This window comes from Mustela lutreola, chromosome 3, assembly GCF_030435805.1.
Source record: "Mustela lutreola isolate mMusLut2 chromosome 3, mMusLut2.pri, whole genome shotgun sequence".
NCBI lineage: Eukaryota > Metazoa > Chordata > Mammalia > Carnivora > Mustelidae > Mustela > Mustela lutreola.
In genome coordinates this window covers 58426699-58450555 of record NC_081292.1, presented here as the reverse complement: position 1 = coordinate 58450555, position 23857 = coordinate 58426699, and the positions used below count along the sequence as shown (strand labels likewise).

The 23857-nt window shown below is 39.1% G+C and overlaps 1 protein-coding gene across 1 annotated transcript in view; it reads left to right on the top strand.

Moving 5' to 3' along the window:
- Positions 1-6110: 6110 nt before the first annotated feature.
- HNF4G (hepatocyte nuclear factor 4 gamma) overlaps positions 6111-23857 on the top strand; it is a 122816-nt gene continuing 105069 nt past the window's right edge. Inside the window, exon 1 of the mRNA XM_059166183.1 lies at positions 6111-6307. The gene's annotated coding sequence lies outside the window, so the exon portion shown is untranslated. The remainder of the gene's footprint in view (positions 6308-23857) is intronic.

Sequence of the window (23857 nt, the reverse complement as noted above, 5' to 3'; positions counted from 1 at the left end):
TCAGGAATTTACCAGCTTCATAAATCTGCTTTAGCTTTCTCACTTACAAAAGGGTGTTAATAACACAGGTCTTCTAAGGTTGTTGTAAATATTCATGTGTTAACTGATTAAAAACCCATAAAACTATGCCTGGCACAATGTAAGCTCTCAAAAAAAAATCAGTTATCAATAAACTATGGAGATGATCTTTTAATGACTTTTCCGTTCAGCAAACTTTCTGCATATGCTAAATATTTTATAATGTGAACCTCAAGTTTAAGGTGCCATACTAAATAGATTGTAACTTATCCTTTTTTTGATATTCGATGAAATCAGTTTTCGAAGGAGTACAATACTTGTAACAAGGCATCAAACTCAAGTATATAATTAGCTCCATCTTCTCTCTCTTCTCTTTTCTTTCCTTTATTCCTTTATTTGTTCCTTTCTTCTCTCTTTCTCATTGTCTTGCGAAATGGAAGATGTTTATTTATTTGTCCAAATAGGAAAGATATTAGCCTCCTTTTCAATTTTCTTAAAATTGAATATCAACTGGAACCCAAACTGATAATGAATTTAATCCAAAACAAAACCAAACAACATAATATCTATGTGAAAATCTCTGCAGAAGAAAAACAAATATAATAATGAAATGATTATCTTAGCAATGCTCAGTAATCTTAACGATTGCTAAAAACAAAAGGAAATGGAGTTCAGTTGATTGGTCATGTTATACAATCCCTAAAGCAATTGTTTATCTCCTTTCCTTCAGATTTAACTAAATTTTGTTGTTCATTTCTTAGACTTGTTTTACTTGTAAGAAAACAGCTAGAGACAGTCCTTAAAGGATGTCTAGAATCAGCATTTTCTTTTATGACCACTAGATGGCAGGTATAGGATTCTGAATACCTTTCAGAAGCTATGTATCTGCTATTCTTATTTGCAGCACTAGATGAGAAAACCGATTTGGTTCAAAGCAGGAAATTTTAGAAATTAGTCTCTTTTTTTCTATTTCTCTTCCCGCCCCCATTTCCTACACAGAGCCTTAAAAAAAAAACTGGTAAAACTGGTAAAGGGATATAAAGTTTCTAATAATGCCTTTAGGTTTTATCTACAGTTACACAGCCCTCTTTCATGTTTGTTTTCTTTATTGAAAAATTATAAACCTAAATCCTAACAACAAATCTATATTTACCTAGACGTGTATTTTCATGTAACATGTTTGAGGTTTTCTTTTTTTTTTTTCCCTTTCTCCTTTGGGCATATACAACCGAAAATAGTGTGTTGTTTCTGTATAACCCAATCTTTTTATTTTCTCACAGTGGAAATGGATCCTTGTTATGCAAGAGGCAGTTAGAAATTATATGATAACTCAGTAATTGATTTCTTTCTTTCTTTCTTTTTTTTTTTTTTTTTTTTTGTCTTTTTGATAGGAGGTAATAGGGATGTAGGAAACTTTAAAAAGATTCTCTTTCTTCTCCACAATTTTGATTGGAATTTTTTTTTTCTTTGTTTAAAACAAGGTCGAAATAATCAGATTTTCTGGTTTGAACACATGTGCGTTTCCATTGAGGGGCCAAGGCCTTGGAAATATAAAGGGCCAATCTTTGTCACCGAGGGGTTCATTGCAGAGAAGGGCGTGTTCTGCAAAGACAAACAAGTCTCGCAGATAGTTGCCAAGGGCACGAAATACATCTTTGCATTACAACTTGAACTAGCGTGCTCATATCACTTCTTTTTTTTTTTTTTTTTTTTTTTTTTTTATTGCACGCACCATAAATGACTGTAAAAGTTTGCAAATCTTGCAGAGACCTTGGCAATCCATACTTCAGTAGGAAATCTACAAAGAGAGAGGGTGGGAAAAAGAGATCCAGCCTACCAGTTTGGGTTTTTTTTTTTTTTTTGGCTGGGATCTGCTCGTTGACACTGAGAATCATGGAATGTTCGATTTTCATAGTGTCTTAGCCAGACTGGTAACATAAGAAGAGCAGTCTCAATTTAGACATTAAATCTGAAATCTTGACTTTATTTATATTATTTATTATATTAACAGGTAAGTAGTCTGGAGACACTCCTGTGGGCTTACTCCTGGTACTCCTCATCTGTGACTTGAACATAAAAAAAGATTAATTTTTATCTGGATCAATGTGTGAACAAGCAGTGTGCCTAGTCCTGGAGACCATACCTTTTCTCAACTCTTTGTAAGCACCTGATTCCCCAAAAGGGCCCGGCACGTTTCTAGACGTTGCTTTTGAGGATCAACACCGTGTTGGTACTGGTGCTGCGGGAGGGATGCTAATCAGTCCCTCCTCCGTATTCAGTCTGCCTGTTATACTGGTTTTGTTTGTTTCACCACGTTAAATTCCAGACAGGAAAGGTGGGTGTTCCGTGAAATGTCCGGCAAATCAGATAACAGACGAGGGTACCAAAGCCCTGGAATCGCAGTCACAATCCGCTACGGCTCCAAGCCAAGGCACAGACCTAGCTGGGGGCTAACTGTGCAGGGTCAGAGGAGATGAAATGACTAGGCATCCCCCTTCCCAGGGGCGGCAGCCTGCCGCTTTATAGCTCCGGCAATCTGTGCCCTTGCTTTGGGCTGCGCTAGGGAGCAAAAGATTGTTCTTGCCTTAAAAGGGACGAGGACAGCAAGGTAGTCAGCGGTAGTGGGAGAAAAAGTCCTCGGCCCTGCTCCCAAGGCCTGGAAGGCTTCAGGCTATTCCCGCCTCCATCCCCACCCCCAACCTGGCTGGTAGAGCCCTTCCCCCGCTCCCAGTCCTAGTGACCGGAATCCCGGCCTTCCCTTCTGATGCATAAAACATTCAGTGGCCTCCAGGGAGTTTTTGAAATTCTGGCGTAGGCTGCTTTACCCGTTGTTTCGGCCCTAGGGTCAAATACAACCCCAACGGTTGAGTCGAGGGACGCTTTTAGCGCCAACCAGACCCTTAATTTCACCTGAGTCCCCATGGCCACCCTCCCGCCCGCAGTCCCAGACATTATGAGGACCTTGTAAAAGGGTCACTGGGCTTTGCCCAAATCCAGAAAGGACCCGTAGGTGGAGAACTGGATGAGTTTTTGATTTCTCCTTTTCTTTTCTTCTTCTTTTTTTTTTTTTCCTCCTGCGTGTAAACGCGCGTGAAGGTGGATGGTAATCCCCACTGACTGCGTCCGCGCGTTGGGTGGCCGCTGCAGTGTGGGTGCGACCGCGATCGCGGAGGGTCTGGTGCTTAACCTGGTCAGCAGACGTGGAACGTCTCCGCAGGAAAAAGGAAGTTCCCGTTTGCGTCTCGTGATGGTTTCACGTACAGGGCTAGGGTCGTGGAGTTGCCCGCGGAAATGGGGTCCCTGAGTGCTTAAATCTGGAAGACTTTTGCGCTCCAGGTTCCCCGCTCCAGCCAGCACCCTCCCCACCTAGAGCTCTGCCCATGGCTTCTGCTTTAATTAAAAGCATCAGAACCGCTCGTGGAAAAAAACGGAGCTCTTATCAAGACGATCAGGTGCCGTTGGCAAGAAGAAGAAGAAGAAGAAGAAGAAGAAGAAGAAGAAGAAGAAGAAGAAGAAACGGTGTAAAAAAGATGCTCAAAGCAGAAAGGAAAAGAACAGCCTAAATGAGACATTTAACAGGAAAATGAAGTAAAAGGGTTTTGACTCTACATTTTCTATTTAGTTTTAGGTTTAAAGAGTAGATATGACAAATACATATGTATATACTTCACCCTTAAACACTATATATTGAAAATATTGAAACAGAACTTTCTTATTGAGAACCTTTCCCTAAAAATTTATCCTTATCTCTTCTTTCTCGTTGTGTACCCCCCACACACCTCCCTGCGCAGTGCATCAGGGCACAATCTCTGTAGAACACATTTTTCATTTTCAGCATCATAAACCCATGCCATGAAGAATTGTAATAAATTAGTTTCAGAAAAAATAAAAGTGATGCTCTAAAGCTTTGTCAGTTGGCATTGGTTGATCTAGTAAAAAACTGCCGATCCAGCGCCTCATACCTTTCTTTAGTTCTTAATGTCCCTTTTTTGTTTGTTTGTTTAGTCATCTGAAACCACCCTCTCCAAGCCATGGACCAAGGAGATTTGGCGGTGTTACATAAACTCTTGAGATTTTTCTAAATTAAACACCGTGATTTAAATAATAACTAAGTCTTAACAGAGTTTATACTTCCTGGATTGCACTGTCATTTCTCTCATTGTTAGTCAATATCCTTGTGGCGACAAAATTCTCTGGCAAAAGTTCTACATCTGGTTTCAAAATAATTTTGAACGCAGAACATGTTGATGATCAATTCCTGGTAGATCAGTGACTCTACCACGCATCGACGATGAACTGATCACCCAAAACCGAGCCCACTGACGTTGTAAATTGTTAACAGTGAAGTAAATGGGGACTCTTGGACTAAAATGTGGTTTCTCTGCTGGGAACAACAGATGTCAGGTAGCATTAATGCTTCAGTGAATGGGGAAGGAAAATTTGTCTTCAGATTTTTAACGTTTTATGGGAATTATATCTATATTTTGGCGTATAATATGACCACCTTCCCTAAGGATCTGGAAATAGTTTTAAGGAGAATGTCCACAGGTAATCTTTAAACAACACACCTGTGAAAGATCTGTTGAATAAGCATAACCCGTTAATCGTTACTCTTCCGCCTCAACTCCCAGGAGGGTTTCCTGGAGCCCACGGTGGACAGAGGCCGATTTCGTGACTCAGTTTGCAGACCTCGTGGGTAACAGGGTCCCAAAGTATGGGTTTTGCTCAAGAAGGTCGATTCAAAGAAAATAGTATATGATTTCTCTACTTTGTTCTGATCTCGAGAACGACCAACTACTTGTTTTTAAGAGCCTTTCAGCAAGAGATTCAGAAGAAGGAAACTGAGAAAGTTCAGTAAGCCCGATCTAAAAGAAAAAGAAAAAAAAAAAAACTAGCTCTTTGATCTCCCTGGCATTGTTATTACAGTCTTAAAATACCCGCCAACCCCTGGTCGGAAAAGAAAAACCTTACGGATTAAGTAACTATTTATCTCATGAGGATAATTACTTGTTTGACCCGAAGTCATTCATTCCCGACACCACCAAGTTAAATTGTTGAGATGTTTTTAAAAGCCACAGCTTCTAGGCTATATTGCCGGATTAACAAAAGCCTGGTCCAGATGACCAGCGCTTCAGGACCGGGTTTGAACATCATTTCTTGAAGTCTAAGGCTTGGGAAGGAGCCTAGGAGAAAGAAAGCTTTCCATCAGATACATATGTAAAGAAGTACTTAATGACTGAAGCCACAGGTGGCTGGGTTGCAGGGGAAGGGAAACTCGACCACCACTTCTTCCTAGAGCTCTCGGTGGTCAGGAGCATCAGGGAAGGAGGTAACCCCGGCAGCCAAGGTGCAGTTTAATGAAATGGTTGCGGCTTCCCCTAGCGGTGTGGCCGCGGCGCTGTCCCTAGGAACCGATTCCATTCCCTTTAATAATACTTCCGGCCCTTTTCTGGACCTCGGTGGCTCGGGATTGTATCTGCATTCTCCACCGAGGCTGGTGCAAACGTACTGCCTCGGGGTCGACACCGCCCTAGACGAGGCGTGACCCGGGGGGGCTGACGGTGCCCGCGTTGCGGGCAGCTCGTGGCCTCAGGCCGCCGACACGGAACCTGGCGGGGCTCCTCTGGTGCGGGAGCGGGGAGAGGGCTCCGAATGGTCAAGCCTCGGAGGGCCTCGCCCTGATGGTGGGAATCTGGGCATGTGGCGCGCGGCAGATACCGCCTGGCGGCCTCGGGGAGGCCCTGGAGAGCCGCTGCCCGGGTCAGCGGGAGACCGGGGTTTGGGACTCGCTGGCCCGCCCGCCCGCCGGTCGTCCTGGGGCCTTGGGAACAGGGAAACGAGCGCGCTGAGGCGGCGGCGGCCTCGCTGCTTTCAGTTTTCATTGAGGCTGCTGGTTACTGTTTAACATCCCCACCCACGTTTCAGTTTGTTTAGTAAATCGATCGTTCTGTGAGAGTCAGGCCGCTGCCCCGTCGCCATTGAGCAAAACTAATACTCTCCGGCATATGGTCAAAAGTCTTCGCTAGAGATCCAGACAAACAAACAAACAAACAAACAAAATCCTTAAGCCTCCTCTCCCCGATCACCCAGCCCCACCCCCACCTCCCACCCCTACCTCCCACCTCCCACCTCCGCGCTTTCGGCCAACTTCCCAAGCTGGGAAAAGTGCGGCGCAGGACACCGCTGCTGGGGTGGGTGCTAGTGGGGGGGGGGGGGACCTGCTGCCGGGAGATGCGGCGGCTGCGGCGCAGCTGACCGACGCGGGAGCTCCGGGAGCGCCTCCGCGCAGGTAAGTTCCTCGGCCCGCGCGGCGCGCTGGGGGCTGAGCCGGAGTCCACCGCTCCCGGCCGGTGTCGGGCAGCAGGAGGAGTCTCGGCGCCCCTCGGGCTGCTGAAGGAGGGGGGGCCCCCCGCCCGGCCGCGAGGGGCTGAGCCTTAGGATTCCTGCGTGGGGCAGGGATGAAAGTAGATACCCCGAGGCCTCCCACAGCCTGCGGTGGAGCGAAGAAGAAAGGGCTGCGGGAGAGGCAGTGGGGGGCATGCGCAGGCCGTTCGCCCAGGAAAAGTAAAATAAAAGTTGGATTTGTTGGGGCGAGAAAGCGTTGGTGCCGTCGGTGGGTCACGTGGTGGCCAGGTTTCTGGGGGCTTTGGTGGAGTTTTGTTTTGTTTTGTTTGTGGTCTGGGGCAAGGCCATGGCATATGGATATCTACGGGCCGGGGAGGTTTCGTGGGGGAGATGCTTGGTCCTGGAGCATCACCCCAGCCCCCTGCTCAGCTTCTGTCCGTTCTCCCACAAAGACGTTTTGGGACTGGGTATCTTCGGTGACGCTGCTGCAGTATTATTTGAGAAGCAAACTATGTATGTGTATGTAATAGTTACATAAATATATACAGTTCTATTTAAGCCGTTTTAGCTTCCTTGGGAAAGAGATGTCCCTTAGAAGCTTGTTTGAACAATGCACCAGTTAAGCAAAATCATTCCCTGTCTAAGGGGAATAAGCCAACACCCGATAAGATCTTTGAATTGAATATATGCGCTTCCCACCTGATCCGCCTGTTCATGAGTCTTGCCCAAAATAGAGTCAAAGGACCCCTCTCCAGCCTGCAATCTAAGGTAAACTTTGATTTGACACCAAGGGCTAGAGGGTACAGAATGCAGAAGTTCTAGACCTAAAGGGATGTCCTGAAAGCTGACCACCTCATTGATAGCAACATTTCCTGTTAGTGTTTTGTTCCTTTTCCCACTTTGCCATTCATTTTTCAGGTATCTTCTCTCTTCTCCACAAACATTTATTCATTGTTAAACTATTCTTCCTCTCCAGCTATCACTATTTTTACATAATAATCCTGCTGTCCCCACCCTCTCACCACACCTTCCTCTTTTCCTCCTCTGTGGACTCCTCCTGAAGCCACCTGATCTAATTTATTGTGTTTGAAGTTAGTGGCGGAGTTGACTCCTCCTTGGTTCTATTTGTAGGAGAGAGTGGAGGAGAGGGCGCTAAGAGTGGTTGGTGGTGAACTACCCATTTGTCTCTTTTCAAAATGAAGTAAAAGGCCGCCTGGCTGGCTGAGTTCATAGAGGATGTGACTCTTGGGCTTGGGGTTCGTGAGTTCGATCCCCATGTTGGGTGTAGAGATTACATTAAAGAAAATCTTAAAAATAAAAGTGGAATGGAAATTGAGAGCCGTTGTTCTCTTCTTTCCATTTCTCCTTAAGTTCCACTTGCGGGCCACAAATACAGAATTTTTCTCAGCATGCTTTATGAAGGTAACACATCACCACTTTTACTACATACGAATATTAAGATCTTACAAGCCTTTTATTCTGTAGCTGTGATTCTAAGCATATGGAATAGCGCAAATTTTGGTGGTTGCTAAGATTTTTTTTTAATACCCACACGCAAATAATTTTGCTTTTGTGTGCCCCATTTCTTTGAAAATTTTTGTTATTTCTGTGAATTCCAAAAGTAATAAAGAACATGAATACTATGGTAAAATAGAAAGTGAACCGCCTTCCCTGTTTTACTTCATGTGTGTAACCACCATTGGTGGCATGGTTTGTTTCCCTTCACCTACGTAACCACAGAAATTTTCCTTTCATTATTTAAAAAAAAAATGTTAATGGCTCATATTCTACCAGTGTTCTGAAATTTATTTTTCATTTAATATTTATCAAATATTTCTCTGTCAATATATGAAGTTTTTTGTTTGTTTTTTTTGTTTGTTTTAATATATCTACCCAACATAACCAGCCAGTATCTCCCAGAATATTCACTAGTTCATAGGATGACTCACTGCCCAGGGGTGACCAGCTGAGGAGGAAGTGAGGACTGAAATCTTGACCTTACAAATAGTGATGTAGTAAATGTCTATGTACATTATCTTTTCAAGAAGATAGATTTATTCTGGGAAGAGAATTGCTGGCTCTAGGGGGATATTCCACTTTAAATTCTATAGGTATTGCAAGGAACCTTCTTAAGTACCTACAGTGTATTTACCATGTTCTTGCCAACACTGGATGATATTGATGTGTTTAAAGTGTTGCCAGTCTGATTGAAAAAGTGATTTGTCATTGTTGGAGTTTTATAATTTGGAAATTATATAAACCTGTCTTGGAAAATCTGACTTAGAGAGCTTGAGAATTTTGTTTTAAAAATATAATAAAGTAGAGGGGTGCCTAGGTGGCTCACTTGGTTAAGCCTAGACTCTTGATTTCAGCTTAGGTCGTGATCTTAGGGTTGTGAGATTGAGCCCCATGTTGGGCTCTTTGCTGAGTGTGGAACCTGCTTACAATTCCCTCCCTTCCTCTGCCCATCCCCCCCCCCCATGCACTCTCTCAAATAAATAAATAAAGTAAATTTTTTAAAAAAGAGTAAAATAGAAAGGTAATTACATGCATTTCAAAATACCATCTCATTTTGAGCTTGTAAAGGATGCCATTGCATTTGTTACTATCTATCCATTTACTAAATGGCTAGAGGTACTGGTACATGATAAGTGAGAATTTCTATGTTACAAACGTGTATGTACCTAGTGTTTGCTGTTGTGATTTTTGGCTCTTGACTTCCGTGTTTGCCACCTTCATAAAAGAGGATTCCACACACTTGGGAATGAAAACACAGTTTTAAATGAGATGTCTTAGCTTTAGATCCTTAAGCTATAGATGCAAACAAAGTAACTTGGTATACAATGATACCTTTGTGTAGAATCACTTCTGTTCACCCTCCATGTAGGAATTGTCCCCTATTGCTAGTAATAAGCTTACACAGACACAAGGAATCCTTCAAGTATGGCTTACTCTTACAGCTGGACAACCTATTTAGGAATGTTTTATATATATATATATATATAATATATATAATATATATGTATACATATATATAAAAAATATATATATATACACACACACAAATACATGTATGTGTGTGTATATATATATAGCTAATATTTACTGAATTCTTAATACATGCTGAACTATTTCAAGCCATTTACATGCATTTTTTTCTTCTAGATTCTTTAAACAAATTTCTACAGTTCATATCAATAATTTTCCTATTCCCAGATGAGGGAAAAAAACTCTACTGAAGTTACACATCTACAGGTGATAAAACTGGAGATTCAAATCCAGGCACCATGGCTCTAGGCCAGGAGAGTAACCATGTCTGCTCTACCTGGTCATCAGGTTGCTCATTGCACAAGGGTGACCAACTAAGGGGGAAGTGAGAACTGAAACCTTGATCCCCCACTCCCCCAGCCCAAGCTATATTCCCTTAGTCTTGTCTGAGTGTTCCCTAGGGAAGGCACAGAATGTCTGTAAGAGCTCACAGCAACCCTCCTCCTGATGTATCGATAGCTGTGTATAAACACATTTGCTTATATAAGTAAGTCCCTTTGTAACTCAGTACTATCTTGCCCGTTCAAGAACAAATCTGCCTTATTGCCTGTACTCCCTAACTTACACTTAATACGTATATAATACATGATATTGTAATAATACATATATTTAATACAAGCTCCATGCGTGGGAAAATTAGTCTCTGATGTGTTGGCATGAAAACCATTGGGTTTATCAAGATGGTTTTCTGGAAAATGTATAAGAAGTTCCTTTTTTTTTTTTCTATTTTGTGACTTTTCTTAACATTTTGAAGGACTTGAAGGACACGAAGGTCTTTGAGGATGACCAGCTCATGGCATATAAGCCAAGAAAGGAGGCTTTGTTGTCATACAGAGATGTTTATATCCCTGTCCCACCATTTACTAAAAGGGGAGCCGAGGTTAAGGGACTTATAAAGTCCACCAGCCTAATTTTTGAAGTGTATAGAGTTATAATACGTATCTCATAAAATTGGTATAATGATTATATATATGTTAATACATGAAAACATTAGAACAATGATTTGGCATATATTAAGTATCCAGTATGTATTCTGTGTTGCTGCTATTGTTTTGATAGAATGAGATAATGTATCTAAACTACTACTTGATTTATAGTAAGTTGTTAATAAGTGTCACCTGTTTTTATTGACCCTCTCTCTAGAGAAATTGTATTTACATACACAAACAAATTACATATATCTTCAAGAGTTTATGGAGCTCTAGAGACCTGCCTAAGCCCTCTAATGGGCCTCAAATGTATCAGATAGACATAGCTCCTGACTTCATGGGGGCTTTTCAGCTAAGCAGTGTTAAAGATTGCCCTGAGTATGTTGAATGGTTAGAACATGGGCTTTGGATCATTGAAATCTGGGCACAATCTCAGCCTTTCTCTCTGCCAGCTGTGTATCCCCAAGTAAGTTATTGTTTCTTGCCTGAGTTTATGAGAATAATAGTCATTACTCACAAAGTATATGTGTATTAATTATTGTGTTATTTATATTAAGCATTTTACTTGTTGAATGTTTGATACTTTCTCTATATTCTATTTCAAATATAGAAGAACCACATTTATCTGTGATAGCAAAAAGTCATCATAAACATCTAGGTAGTGTGTCCCTGTCTCATTTAAAGTATTGGCTAATAACGTCATCTGGGCCCAGTAATTTAGTATGTTTTTAATATTTTGAATCTTTGAGTATTGTTCCTCTAGGTCACATACTGTGTTGTATTTTGCTTGTGCTTTTAGCTTACTTAAGATTATGATATCTGTCCCACTGTTTGTTCATTTGTTTTGTGCTTTCTTGTTTCAGACATCATGGCTGTAAGTTGCACATAAAGTTGCTACATATTAATTTAGCACAAATTAAGTTATATATACTGTACTAGATGTCTATAATACAAATATGAATAGTGTCTCTGCCCTCAAACAAAATAATCTACTTAGAAGACCAATACATATAATCATCTATAATGTAAGGTGACAACTGTTCTATTAGTATAAAACATAGAAATACCGGGGTGCCTGGGTGGCTCAGTGGGTTAAGCCTCTGCCTTCTGCTCAGGTCATGATCCCTGTCCTAGGATTGAGCCTGGCATGGAGCTCTCTGCTCAGCAGGGAGCCTGCTTCCCTCTCTCTCTCTCTGCCTGCCTCTCTGCCTACTTGTGATCTCTCTCTGTCAAATAATTAACATCTTAAAAAAAAAAAAAACCCAAAACCGTAGAAATACCAAGGAAAATGGAAACACATAGAATACACTTAACTTGAGTAGCCTAGAGAGGAGTTAATGATTTTCTGATTAGATGTTGTTGAACAAGGATCTTTTCCATGTCCGAAAGGCATTTGGGGCAGAGGTGGTTACAGTTGGAGTAGATGGCGTGGCAAGGGATGATGTGGAGAAGGAACACTGGGCCAGATGGTGACTCGATGCCAAATATTGAGCTATGTCCTCTAGGCAATGGGGAGCCACCCAAAATCTAGAAATAGTTTGGGTTATGAAAGTTCTCCTTCTTTTTTTCCCCTAAGATGCACTGGCAGCATTTGAGTCAGATTGTTGGGCGGGGGTTGCGGAGATAGGGAGAATATTATTTCCCTATTTGGGGCTAATTTTCAACAATATAATTAGTTTTTCTAATCCAAAGTTTTGCAACAACCAACTGTTCTCCTTTCCCAGTCTTGCCAGCCTCCAGTCAGTTTCCCAGAGAACAGGTGGGGAGATGTAGAGGAGATAGATTGGATCATTGTTTGTTTGTTTGTTTGTTTTGGTTTTTTTTCCCCTCCATTTAAAACAACTTGTTAACTTCTGAATGCCCTTAGCGTGAAGTGCCAGATGAATTGGTCCATGATGTCCATTTAAAGCTTCATCTCTCTTTTCTTGAGATCCCTTACTTTACTCTTCAGCTGGAATAAATCTCTTAGTTCCTCAAACGCACTGTGCTTGGTGCCTTCAAAGTATGGTTTCTATTCCTTCTGACACTCTTAGCCACCACCAACATCATCTCATCCCCACCCCCCATCATTCTAGCCAACTTCAACTTATCTTGCAGGTCTTTGCTTAAAAAAACCAAACCAAACCAAAACAAAAAACCTTTAAAATATTTCCTGACTCCTGATCCCAATATATCAATTTCCTTATATCTTGTTGCTTCCCTGACAAGACAAGTTACTAGTTTGTCTTGTCTAGCTTGGGGTTGGATGTTTGCTGATCATTCTCCCAAGCTGACTGTTGGGCTTCTGAGGGTAGGAACTGTTTTGTTCTTGCCCACTTCTTCAGCTGGGCATTTAGCTGAAGCTTAATGAAAGTGTGTTTACTGAATCAAACAACTAGAATAGAGAAGGAAGGTGAAATACCAACAGTGGAATTAAAATGCTTGTTAAAAACCTAATTTTCAAGCACTGTATTCTCTATTGGGGCTAAAGCAGTGACTAGAAATGATTCCTAAATTTTTCATGTCTGGTTGGAATTATGAATAAAAAAACTATTACTGTGTAAGTGCAAATGTTGAGTATTGGAGGATTATAGAAACCTACCAAAAGGTCCACTAAATTTTCTTGGAGTAAATTATACAAGATATGACAATGATTTCTTTATTTTTAAGTCAAGAAGGATATAATTTATTTGAAATTGAGAAAAAATTACATTGAGAATTATATTGAGATAGAATTTACATTGCATAAAATCCATCCAAACGTACATTATTTTTTTAAGACTTTATTTATTTATTTGTCAGAGAGAGAGAGAGAGAGAGAGCGCACAAGCAGGATGAACAGCAGGCAGAGGGAGAAGCAGACTTCCTGCTGAGCAGGGAGCCTGATGCAGGACTCTATCCCAGGACCTTGGGATCATGACCTGAGCTGAAGGCAGTCACTTAACTAACTGAGTCACCCAGGTGTCCCTTCAGTGATTTTTGACAGATGTATGCAGTCATACAACCAGTACCACGATGAAGATGTAGAACATTTCTGTGCCCACTTTACGCCAAATTCCCTTATGCCATTGAGCAGGTAGCCCCTTCCATCTCTCTGCAGCAACCACTGATGTGATTTCTGTTTCCAGTATTGCTTTTTCCAGAATAATATATAAATAAGATAGTATCATATAAACCTTCGTGTCCTCCTTTTTCTCAGCATAATAATTTTGAGATCCCACTGTCTAAGTTTATGTATCAGTAGCTTATTTCTTTTTTAAAAAACGGATACATGAAGTACAATCGACAGAATAAATTGCACATATTTAAAGAGCACGATTTGAAAAGTTTTGACATATTTATACTAGTGAAACAATCACCATAAAGGTAATAAATATAGCTAACACCCCTAAAGGTTTCTTCAGGCTCCTTTGTAAACCCTGCCTCCTGCTCCTTACTCAGATAACCACTGATAGACTTTCTGCCCTTGCACATTAGTTTGTATTTTCTAGAATTTTATATCTGTGAGATCACACAGTATTCCTTTGGGTCTGGGTCCTCTCACTTAGCATAATTATTTTAAAAGTCATTCATTTTGTTGCATTTATCAGTGCTTCTCTGTTTGTTTGCTTGCTTTTTGAATAGCATGACACTGCAAAGATATGCTACAGTTTGTTTATTCGTTGACCTGTTGATGAACATTTGGAGTGTGTCATTTTTGTTTCAGTTTTGGCTTTTGCAAATAAAGGGACTGTGAACATTCTTGTACAAGATCTTTGTGTGGACATATCCTTTCATTTGTGTTGTATACAGTTGACCTTTGAACAACATGGGTTGTTGTTGAACTGCACAGACCCACTTTTTTGGTGGATTTTTAAAATAATAAATACGGTATGGTACTATAAATATATTTACTCCTCCATATGATTTTCTTCTTCTTTTTTAAAGATTTTATTTATTTATTTGACAGAGTTCACAAGTAGTCAGAGAGGCAGGCAGAGAGAGAGAGGGGGAAGCTGACTTCTTGCTGAGCAGAGAGCCCAATGCAGGGCTCAGTCCCAGGACCCTGTGATCATGACCTGAGCTGAAGGCAGAGGCTTAACCCACTGAGCCTCCCAGGAGCCCCTGATTTTCTTAATAACATTTTCTTTTCTCTAGCTTCCTTTATTTTAAGAATCTAGTATTTAATACGTATAACATACAAACTGTCTGTAAATCGATGGTTTATGCTATTGGTAAGACTTCCAGTTAACAGTAGACTCTAAGTAGTTAGGTTTTGGGAAGTCAAAAGTCAGATGTGGATTTTCAACTGTGTGTGTGTGTGGAGTCAGTGTCCCTAACCCCTGTGTTGTTCAGAGGTCACCCATAATTACTGAGAAGTATGATGGCTGGATTCTATGGAAGAAACTGTCAAACTCGTTCCTGATTATACCACTTTATGTTGCCACCAGTAGTTCTCGTTTCTTTACATTCTTACCAACACTTGGTATGCCCAGTCTTTTAATTTTAAACATTCTAAAAGTTATGTAATGAGATCTTTTTGTGGTTTTAATTTGCATTTCCCTAATGACTAATGAATCTGAGCATTTTTTCATGAGGTTATGTACATGCATGTATTTTCTTTGGTGAAGTTTTGTTAAAACCCTATGCATCTCCATCTACCTTTTGTATGTGTGTGTTTGTGTGTGTGTGTGTATGTGTGTTTTCTAAATTTTTTAAAAATTTAATTTAATTTTATTCTTTTTCAGTGATCCAAAATTTATTGTTTATGCACCACACCCAGTGCTCCATGCAATCCGTGCCCTCCTTAATACCCACCACCAGGCTCACCCAGCAACCCCCCCCCCCAACCCTCCAAAACCCTCAGTTTGTTTCTCAGAGTCCACAGTCTCTCATGGGTTGTCTACCCACCTTTTAAAAATTGAGTTGTTTTCTTATTATCAAATTGTAAGAGTTCTGTATATAGTATAGCTACAAGTCCTTTATCAGATAGAAGTTTATTCTCCTCCATATGAATTTATTTTTATATAAGGGCTAGGATTTGACTAAAAGAAGAAGACAGTAAATGATATTTCAGTCATTAAAGTTAGTTTAATGACTTTATGAGACCCCGATGTGTGGTAATAGAGGAAAAGGTGGTGGAAGTAAGTTTATAAAAATAGGAAGCGGTCTGAACATAGACACTTTTTTATGCCATGCTGTGGAATTTAGACTTTTTTTTTGTGAGCACTAACATTAATAAATATCAGTATAATAATAATAATAATGATTCTAATACTTGCTTTACAGTTTATAGAATTCTTTTATATGTATGATTTGTGGTGTTTTCCCCTACCCTATTTTATTTAAGTCCTTTGACAGCCATGGGAAGAAAAAGACTTGGAAGCATGTGCAGCCAGAATTAAATATGGGTTTTTGGATTTTGAGCCAATGTCTTTTTAGTGAGTGTGTGTGTGCGTGTGTGTGTGTGTGTGTGTGTGTGTCTGAATTTAATGTGTGATGCAAGAGTGATAGTTGTGTTGGTCTGTAAGGAGTACACTCTCCCAGCAGGGCAGGGGATAGAGTCCTGCTGAGTTCTGGGAAATGGTGTAGTAGACCCTGGTAAAGGTTTGGGAGTATAGTTATACTTTGAAAATGACAATTCACAGTCAGTGTGGTACAAAAATTCCAGAATCTCAGAGGATTTTGTAGACTCTGAATGTTTTTAGTTGTCCTTTATTTGTAAGCTGATTCTAGATGAATAAAATAAAATTATATGTATTTGTTAATTTGCTAAAGAAACATATAGGATGACCCAGTTGTTGTTTTTTTTTCTTTAATTTTAATTTTTTAAAAAATTCTCTTGAGAAATTCAAAGATAACAGGAAGTTTTTTAACATAATTCTTTCAGTATATTTGGTTTCTTTTGTCCTGTTCTGGACCCTGACTTGTTTTCCCATATCACTGACATGCACCCTTTGATCAACCTTAGAAACATGAAAAAAATTACATGGTGAACAAGCTCACAATTTATGTCTTCTTTCTTTCTTTCTTTCTTTCTCTTTTCTCTCTTGGAAGTTTTGACATTTCCAATTTCCACATTTGCTCCTTTTTTGGAAATTTCATCCATCTTTAATTTCTGTGGCTTCTTTTCATGGTAAAGAAATATTCATACTCTCAAATACTCATATTTAGATACCCTCTTACCAAGTATGTAAAAGCAAATTAATAATTATGTTTAGTGTGTCCATACACATTGCTGTGTTACCTGTATATCTTCTGTGTAATCATTTCAAAATCACTTTAAAAACTGCTCAGGTACTGTGAAATATATCTATGCAGATTTAGCATGGGACTGCTGTTTTCTTACTGATTAATCTGGAATGCCACAGGGTCTTTTGAAGTATATTGCAAAGCCCTTCTCATCAAATGTATGCGATTTAGGTAGTTTGGGGCAATGGAAAGAGGATCCAGTCTATCAGGTCAAACAGACTTGACTCAAACCTGTAAGGCTATGAGGATGTTAGCCAAGTGATCTGAGCCCCGCCTTGCTCATGTGCACAGTGTGTTGGTTAAACGAGGTGCGGCTGGCTGGATCATTTGGTAGAGCATGGGACTCTTGATCTCCAGGTCATGAATTTAATCCCCATGCTGGGCATAGAGAACCTACTTTAAAAAAAAAAAAAAAAAAAAAAGCTAAATGAGACGTTATTTAAAGTATCCAATATAGAATCGGACATGAGACAAATACTGAGATCACTTGCTCATTTGCATCCTCTCTATATCATGTTAATATTTCTATATATTTATCCTGCTTCTTAGGTTTCATATACATGCATATAGGTATAAACACATACCCATAACTTACTATGACCATTAACTACCATGACTAGTGACCATTTATTAAATATTTTCTGTGCACTGGGCTCTCAGTGCTTCATGTAAATCATTTAGTCTTTACACTAACACCATAAGGTATAGACTATTACTATCTCCATTGTGCAGATGAGGAAACTGAGGCAATGAGGCAAAGAGGGAAAGACGTAGCTGAGACTGCACCGCTAGTTAAATGTAAGCATCAGGGGTGAATCAAGGCTGTTCGCCTCCAGAGTTTAGATTCCTCTTCTTACAGAGATGTTACATAGTTGATTTCCTCTCAGTTTTCACAGTATCTTTTCAGGCTAATAATGAAATAAAGTAATTTTAGTTTCCTCATATTTTGTGTCCCATCCTTATTCATATGAAGCGTGTCACTGATTTCACTGGACTCATCTGAGCATCTCTCAGGTTAAGGTAACCTACTAATAACTGCATATGTAGACAAACACCTTGGTGGACTGATGCCTGAATCAAGCTGGAATAGATTGTACAACACTAAATTGGAGCTTTTAATTGTAGATAATTTATTAAAAGCAGGGATAACAATTATAATAGGCACATGTTTGATGACGTAAAACCTGAGGCTTTTAAGGGGTGGACTTTCAGAATTTTAACTAGTTTTGCACAATGAATTGAAGCATTTTGAATATTAACTTAATTGTAATTGTGTGTACATTATTATCTTCTCTTCAGGTGTTAGGGATAAGTATTAGTTGAAAAGTCTCTTAAATTATGATTATTTGATAATGAAACTTCTTAAGAAGGAAGGCTTACAATTTAAAAGGCCTAGAGTGTTTAAAAGATGATTTTCCTTTCTTAGTTTAGTTGATCAGCTTCTTTCTGGACAAAGAATCCTGCTACCTGAAATTATGGATATGTTAAATAGTAAATGTAAGGATATGTGTACCTAGCATATATAGTATATACTGAACTACTTTCTGTTACCACATGGCTTATGAATTTTTCTTCTATTATGCATTGGTTCCAGAAAGTTGAAACTTGTACAACTTGTAGAGTAATTGTTATCTGAGTAGAGTATTTTTGATATATGTCCTCAAACTGCATTAAACACTTAAATAATAAAGAAGAGTAAACAATATGCATGCATAATACATAGTTCTTTTATATAAGCCTAAAACAGTTTTGAGTAACATTGTCATTTTCTACCTATATAAAGCACATATTTTTCCTTATACGTGAGTCCAAAACCTGACATTTTGTTTTGTGAAATTGAATTGATAACTTGTATATTTGAAATAAGTTGCTATAATAAAAATGTATCCTTCATTAAAAAGGGTTGTAATTAGGCAAGAGTTTTTTGAGTAAATATTATGTACAAAACATGTAGTGGCTTAAGTAGTATAAGGAATAAATAGAATCCCTAGAGTTTAGGAACTAGCAAAATAGTTGGAGAAATAAATACAAAAATAATTCTCATTCAAACTGGTTTATGGTAAATGTTGGAATATACAAACTGCTTTTTCCTGGATACTGATAATACATATAATAAAGAATTATATAAATCAATTTCTATAGAAATATATACACCAAGAGTTTATATAGCTCTTCTTTTTGATATAGTATATTCCAGATACTGGGAAAGTATACAGAACTTATCTCAAAAAAATTTTTTTTTCTACTTGAAGAAAATTAATGAATAAAATATTTTTTAACATAGGTGTTGGTAGTATGCTAGGGCTGCCTTCACAAAATACTGGGGGTTTTAACAACAGAAATTGATTTTCTCATAGTTGTGGGGCCTAGATGTCCAAGATCAAGGTGTTTGCATGTTTGGTTTCTTCTGAGACCTCTCTCTTGGCTTAGAGATGGCCATTTTCTCCTGTGTCTTGATTTTCCTTTTGTGAATGTCTATATCCTAATCTCCTTTTCTAAGGAAACCAGTTTTATGTTAGGGCCCATCCATATTTTACCTTGATTACTCTTTAAGGACCTTATCGTAAGTACAATCATATTTTGAGGTATTGGGGGTTAGGGTTGGGGGTTAGAGTAGGGTTGGGGGTTAGAGTAACAGCAGGGTAACCATGAAGTGAGTTAGTCTTACTACAGTTTTACACGTTTAAATCTTCCTTATGGTTCATGCATGTATTTATTTTAGACTGTAAGTTAAATCAACTTAGTCCAAAACCCAAACCATTCATGTTGATATCTAGAAAGCCTTCTTCTCTCTTAAAACTCACCCCCATCCACACTGTCATTATTGCTTTCATGCATCCTCCCTTTTGACCAGTCTGATTAGGACAAATGGCAAAAAAATGATACGGCTTGAGCATACCATCTGGAATCACTGAATAATACATAGAAAGATGAATCTTCTCTGAATAATCTAGACTATGAATAGTAAGTCTGTTATTTTTCAAGATTATTTCTATATGCTGCATGTGTACATACTACTATTTCCCTGTCTTGGCCTTTGAGTAACTGGTGCAGTGTTTTGATTAAGTAGCAGTAGAGGAAGATTCAGTGGGTATGAATGTTTATTTGTGTCACTGAGACTATGAGAAGTTAAAGAGCAATGCCAAATCAAGCTGAACTCCAAAATAGGGCAGATAGATACTGTGTTTGCACTTTGGAGGAGCATTTTAAATATGTCTTTCAGATTTTACTCTCTGCTGTGTCTAAGACCTCATATAAGACATACATACCTCACTGTAGTTTAGAAGCGCTGGTAAGAAGCATTAGATATAATTCAAGGACTGATAAACTATGTATTTCTGGAATTAACGGGAAAGAGACATACAGCAAAGCACCATTGATACTGGTAGTGTAAGTACCCAAATGCCAGGCCTGTTCTGAGCGACGCTTTCCATGGCTGCATGCCGCCTACCCAGAGCTGCACATCCCGTCTATCCATGGCAGCATCCTATCTGTCCAGGGCAGCATCCTGTCTCCCCTGGCGTTTAGATAAACAAACACACAAGGCCTTTCAGGTGCAAAGGGGAGTTTCTGCATTTGAAGTGATGCATTAAACAGATAGTTTCAGAGTTTCTCAGGTAGAATCCTGACAGCTCAGCTTGCAATAAAAGCACTCCGATTCATCCTCACAAACACTTTTGTTTTACTAACAGTATAATTGAAAATCACAGTGTTTGGAGCAGTGTGCTTTACTCCAGTGGGTCTGTTGTAAAATTGTGGAAGATTGGTTGCAGTATGTCTTCAGCCATCTTGTAATAAATATCTTAGGAACAGTAGGTCATTGATTTAGAGAAAATTATCAGTCTTGGTATGGGGTGGTATGTGTAAAGCATTTAAGACAGAGGGAATTAGACAGTAGACTGAGCTACTACTGAGTGACTCTTGACAAGTAACTTAACTTGTTTGTGCTTTAGTTTGCCTGTCTCTCATCTAGAGGAATGTTACCTACTTTCATAGGGCTCCTGAAAAACTTAAGTTGGACAAAAACGTAGAAGAAACCACCCAGCATCATTTTCTAGTATGTGGCAGTTACTAAATGGATGGAAATACCATTTCTTTTCATCTCCATGAGTTTTAATTTTCTCTTATGATCCTGGAAGTTGATATTTAAAACAGACAAACAGGGGCGCCTGGTTGGCTCAGTGGGTTAAAGCCTCTGCCTTCGGCTCAGGTCATGATCCCAGGGTCCTGGGATTGAGCCCTGCATCAGGCTCTCCGCTCCGAGGGAGCCTGCTTCTTCCTCTCTCTGCCTGCCTCTCTGCCTACTTGTGATCTCTGTCTGTCAAATGAATAAATAAAATCTTAAAAAAAAAAAAAAAAAAAAAACAGACAAACAAAACAAAACAAAAAACCAACCAAACAAAAAAACTCAATTTTTTGCTTAAACCATAAGCCAGGAGTTCTTCTTTTTCTGCCTTTTCCTTACACACCCAGTCTAATTTGTCAGTGAATTAGAGATCTACCAATATTACTTCCAAAAGAGCCTTGCAGTTTCCATAACCTCTTCCTTCTCTGCTGCTGTGTCATCCAAGGCATAGTAATTGCACACCTGGACAACTCCAGCTGCCCATTAACTGTTCTTTCAGTTTCCATAGTGTTCCCTTCAATGGTGATCTTAAAACATAAATAAGAACCTATCACCCCCTGTCTGAATCCATCCAGTTGGTTGCCCATTGTGCCTGGAATAAAGGCCAGACCCTTTGTTGCAGCCTCTGAGGCATTTGATGTTCTGGCTTCCCCTGGTCACTCTCTTACCTCTGGTCACATTCACGTTTTCTCAGTTCTCAAAAAAAAAAAAAAAAAGGCCAAGTTATTTTTCACAACTTTGCCCTTTTCATTCAAAACTCCTTCCAAACTCACCCCAGCCTCCCACACATAAACATGACCTGAATGTCTTCATCCTTTCCTTCTCAGTTTAAATGTCACCTCCACAGAGAGGGTTCTAGGCATTTCCTCTGATTTGTGTGTTCTTCTGTAGTTATTGTTATTGTTGTTTGGAGATAATCACATCAGCCCAGCTGGTTGAGACGTCTCAGCAAGCAGCAACTTGAGTGGACATTGTAAAGAGGGATAAAACAAAAGCCAGGAGAGCAAGAGAAGAAAGGAAATGCTAAATATTTTATAAAGTCAAAAAGGTCTGACACATTCTTGACTCTTGAAAATTTCTTTAATAACTTGAAACCTTATATTTCATGACATAATTTTTTTGTTTGGATTAAGATATGATTATTAGTAACTGCTGGTTGGAACAAGGGAAAATAATTGTCATTATCTCGTTTATTTAACCCAGTATGTCAAAAATGCAGTCATTTCCATGTGACTCAATATAAACATAAAAATTGTTAAGGATATGGTTTACATTGTTTTTCTTATTAAGCCTTCAAAATCTAGTACATTTTTATGTTTACAGCACATTTCAGTTTCCATTTATCCCAGTTCAAGTGCTCAGTAGCCACATGTGGCCAGTGGCTATCGTGTTGTTCAGTGAGGATCCAATGGTGATTCAAATGAGATTCAGTATACTACTCTTTCAACGTCTGGGATGATTTTTGATTTAATTTTGGGACAATATAACTTTGAATTGTTTTTTTCAGATTAGATATGTTAGATTTCTGTTTTCGAAGACTTTTTCATCATTTTGTGGAAAAATATTTTCTGACATTTATGAAAATGAAAAACCTATCATTTCTGTCTAAAACCTATCATTTCTGTCTTAATTATGTTTGAAGATAAATCGAGTTAACAAGGGTTAGTTTACACCAGAGAGTTAATGGCACTGCTAGACTTTCTACTCCTTGTAAGATTTAGTTGCGAGGCGGTTTATATGGAATGGCATTTACAAGTGATTTTTAAAATTGAGTGGGCATCAGAATCACCTGAGAGCTCATAACCCTGCAGATTTTGGGGACCACCAGAGAATCTGACTCTTGGTTAGAGATGGGAATCTGCATTTCCAGTATGCCTCCAGGTGTTGCTGCTGCAGCTGATGAGGACTGTTAAGGGGCCAGATCACTCCTCTGCCCTCAGGCACCGTGCCTGTCAGGATTGTCCTGAGCAGCACCTTTCATTTCTTCCTGTGCTTCATAATGAAGACCTTGGAAACCACTACTTTTGTTTGTATGTGTGTGTGTATGTGTGTATGTGCGTGTTCCTTTGTTGGGGGGTTGGTGATGATCAATGGAGGACATTACCTGTCCATTCATACCATTCATATGGAGAATAGAGGAGCAAAAGAACCATAAAAGGGGAGGAAAGAGAGAAACATATAACAAATTTCAGAACAGGAAATTGTTGAAGAAATGCCTCTGAGATGGGGGGTGGGGGTGTGCTGTACGAGCTCCCTCATGACAGTATCTTATTGTGTCTTATTCTTGTTCTGTCACTTTTGCTTTGAGGGGTGGGGAACGGAGTCTGTATTCTAGGTCTAGATGATAGACTTTTATTGAAGCAATAATAGCTCTGTTGAATACTCAACCACAAGCCTAATATATCCTGGCTGTAATTTATCTGTTTCTAGCAATTTAATGCCACTACATTCCAGATTTTAAAAATCAGCTGTGAGGCTCACATGGAAACAAGTACTATTGTTTATATGTTTATATATTGCTTATATACCTACTATATCATGTTGAATTTCTACAAAGCTGCCACTGTGTGAATCTGGCCTCTGCGAATACTAGATAAAATTAATGTTGAATTTCTGAGTAATGAGAAAAATCATTACCAAACTAAATATAACTTTGATAAAGTGGTGAGCTTGAAAATATTTAAAGGCTAAATTTAGAAAAAAGTCAAATGAAATTAATCTTTATTTCTTCTGCAAGCTTTAATTTTCCTGTTGTATTATCTAATATTAATTGAGTACTTATTATTGGCAGGCATTGTTCTAAATGTTTCACCTGCCTTAACTCGTTTAGTAATGAGGATAACAACCCAATGATTCTGTTATTATTGTTCTTGTTTTTAGAGGGACATTATACAGCTAGTTAATAGCAGAGATGGTATTCTGAAACACTTACCTGCTTAAACTCTTACTGGATACTCAGTTGGCTTAGTTTGTTCTTTTAAGGCAGGATTCTCTCTTCCTTGGTTTTCTGTTCTACAAATCTATACCCAACTACACAGCCATTTGAATTTTTTGCTTAGAATTTTTTCCTTTTGCATTAATTTAGTACTTTTGCTTTCTTCTATGTCTTCCCTATGTCATTTACTTTATCTGACATGTAATCCCCTTTCTGCCCCTTGGTAACATTTTACATTAATTAGTT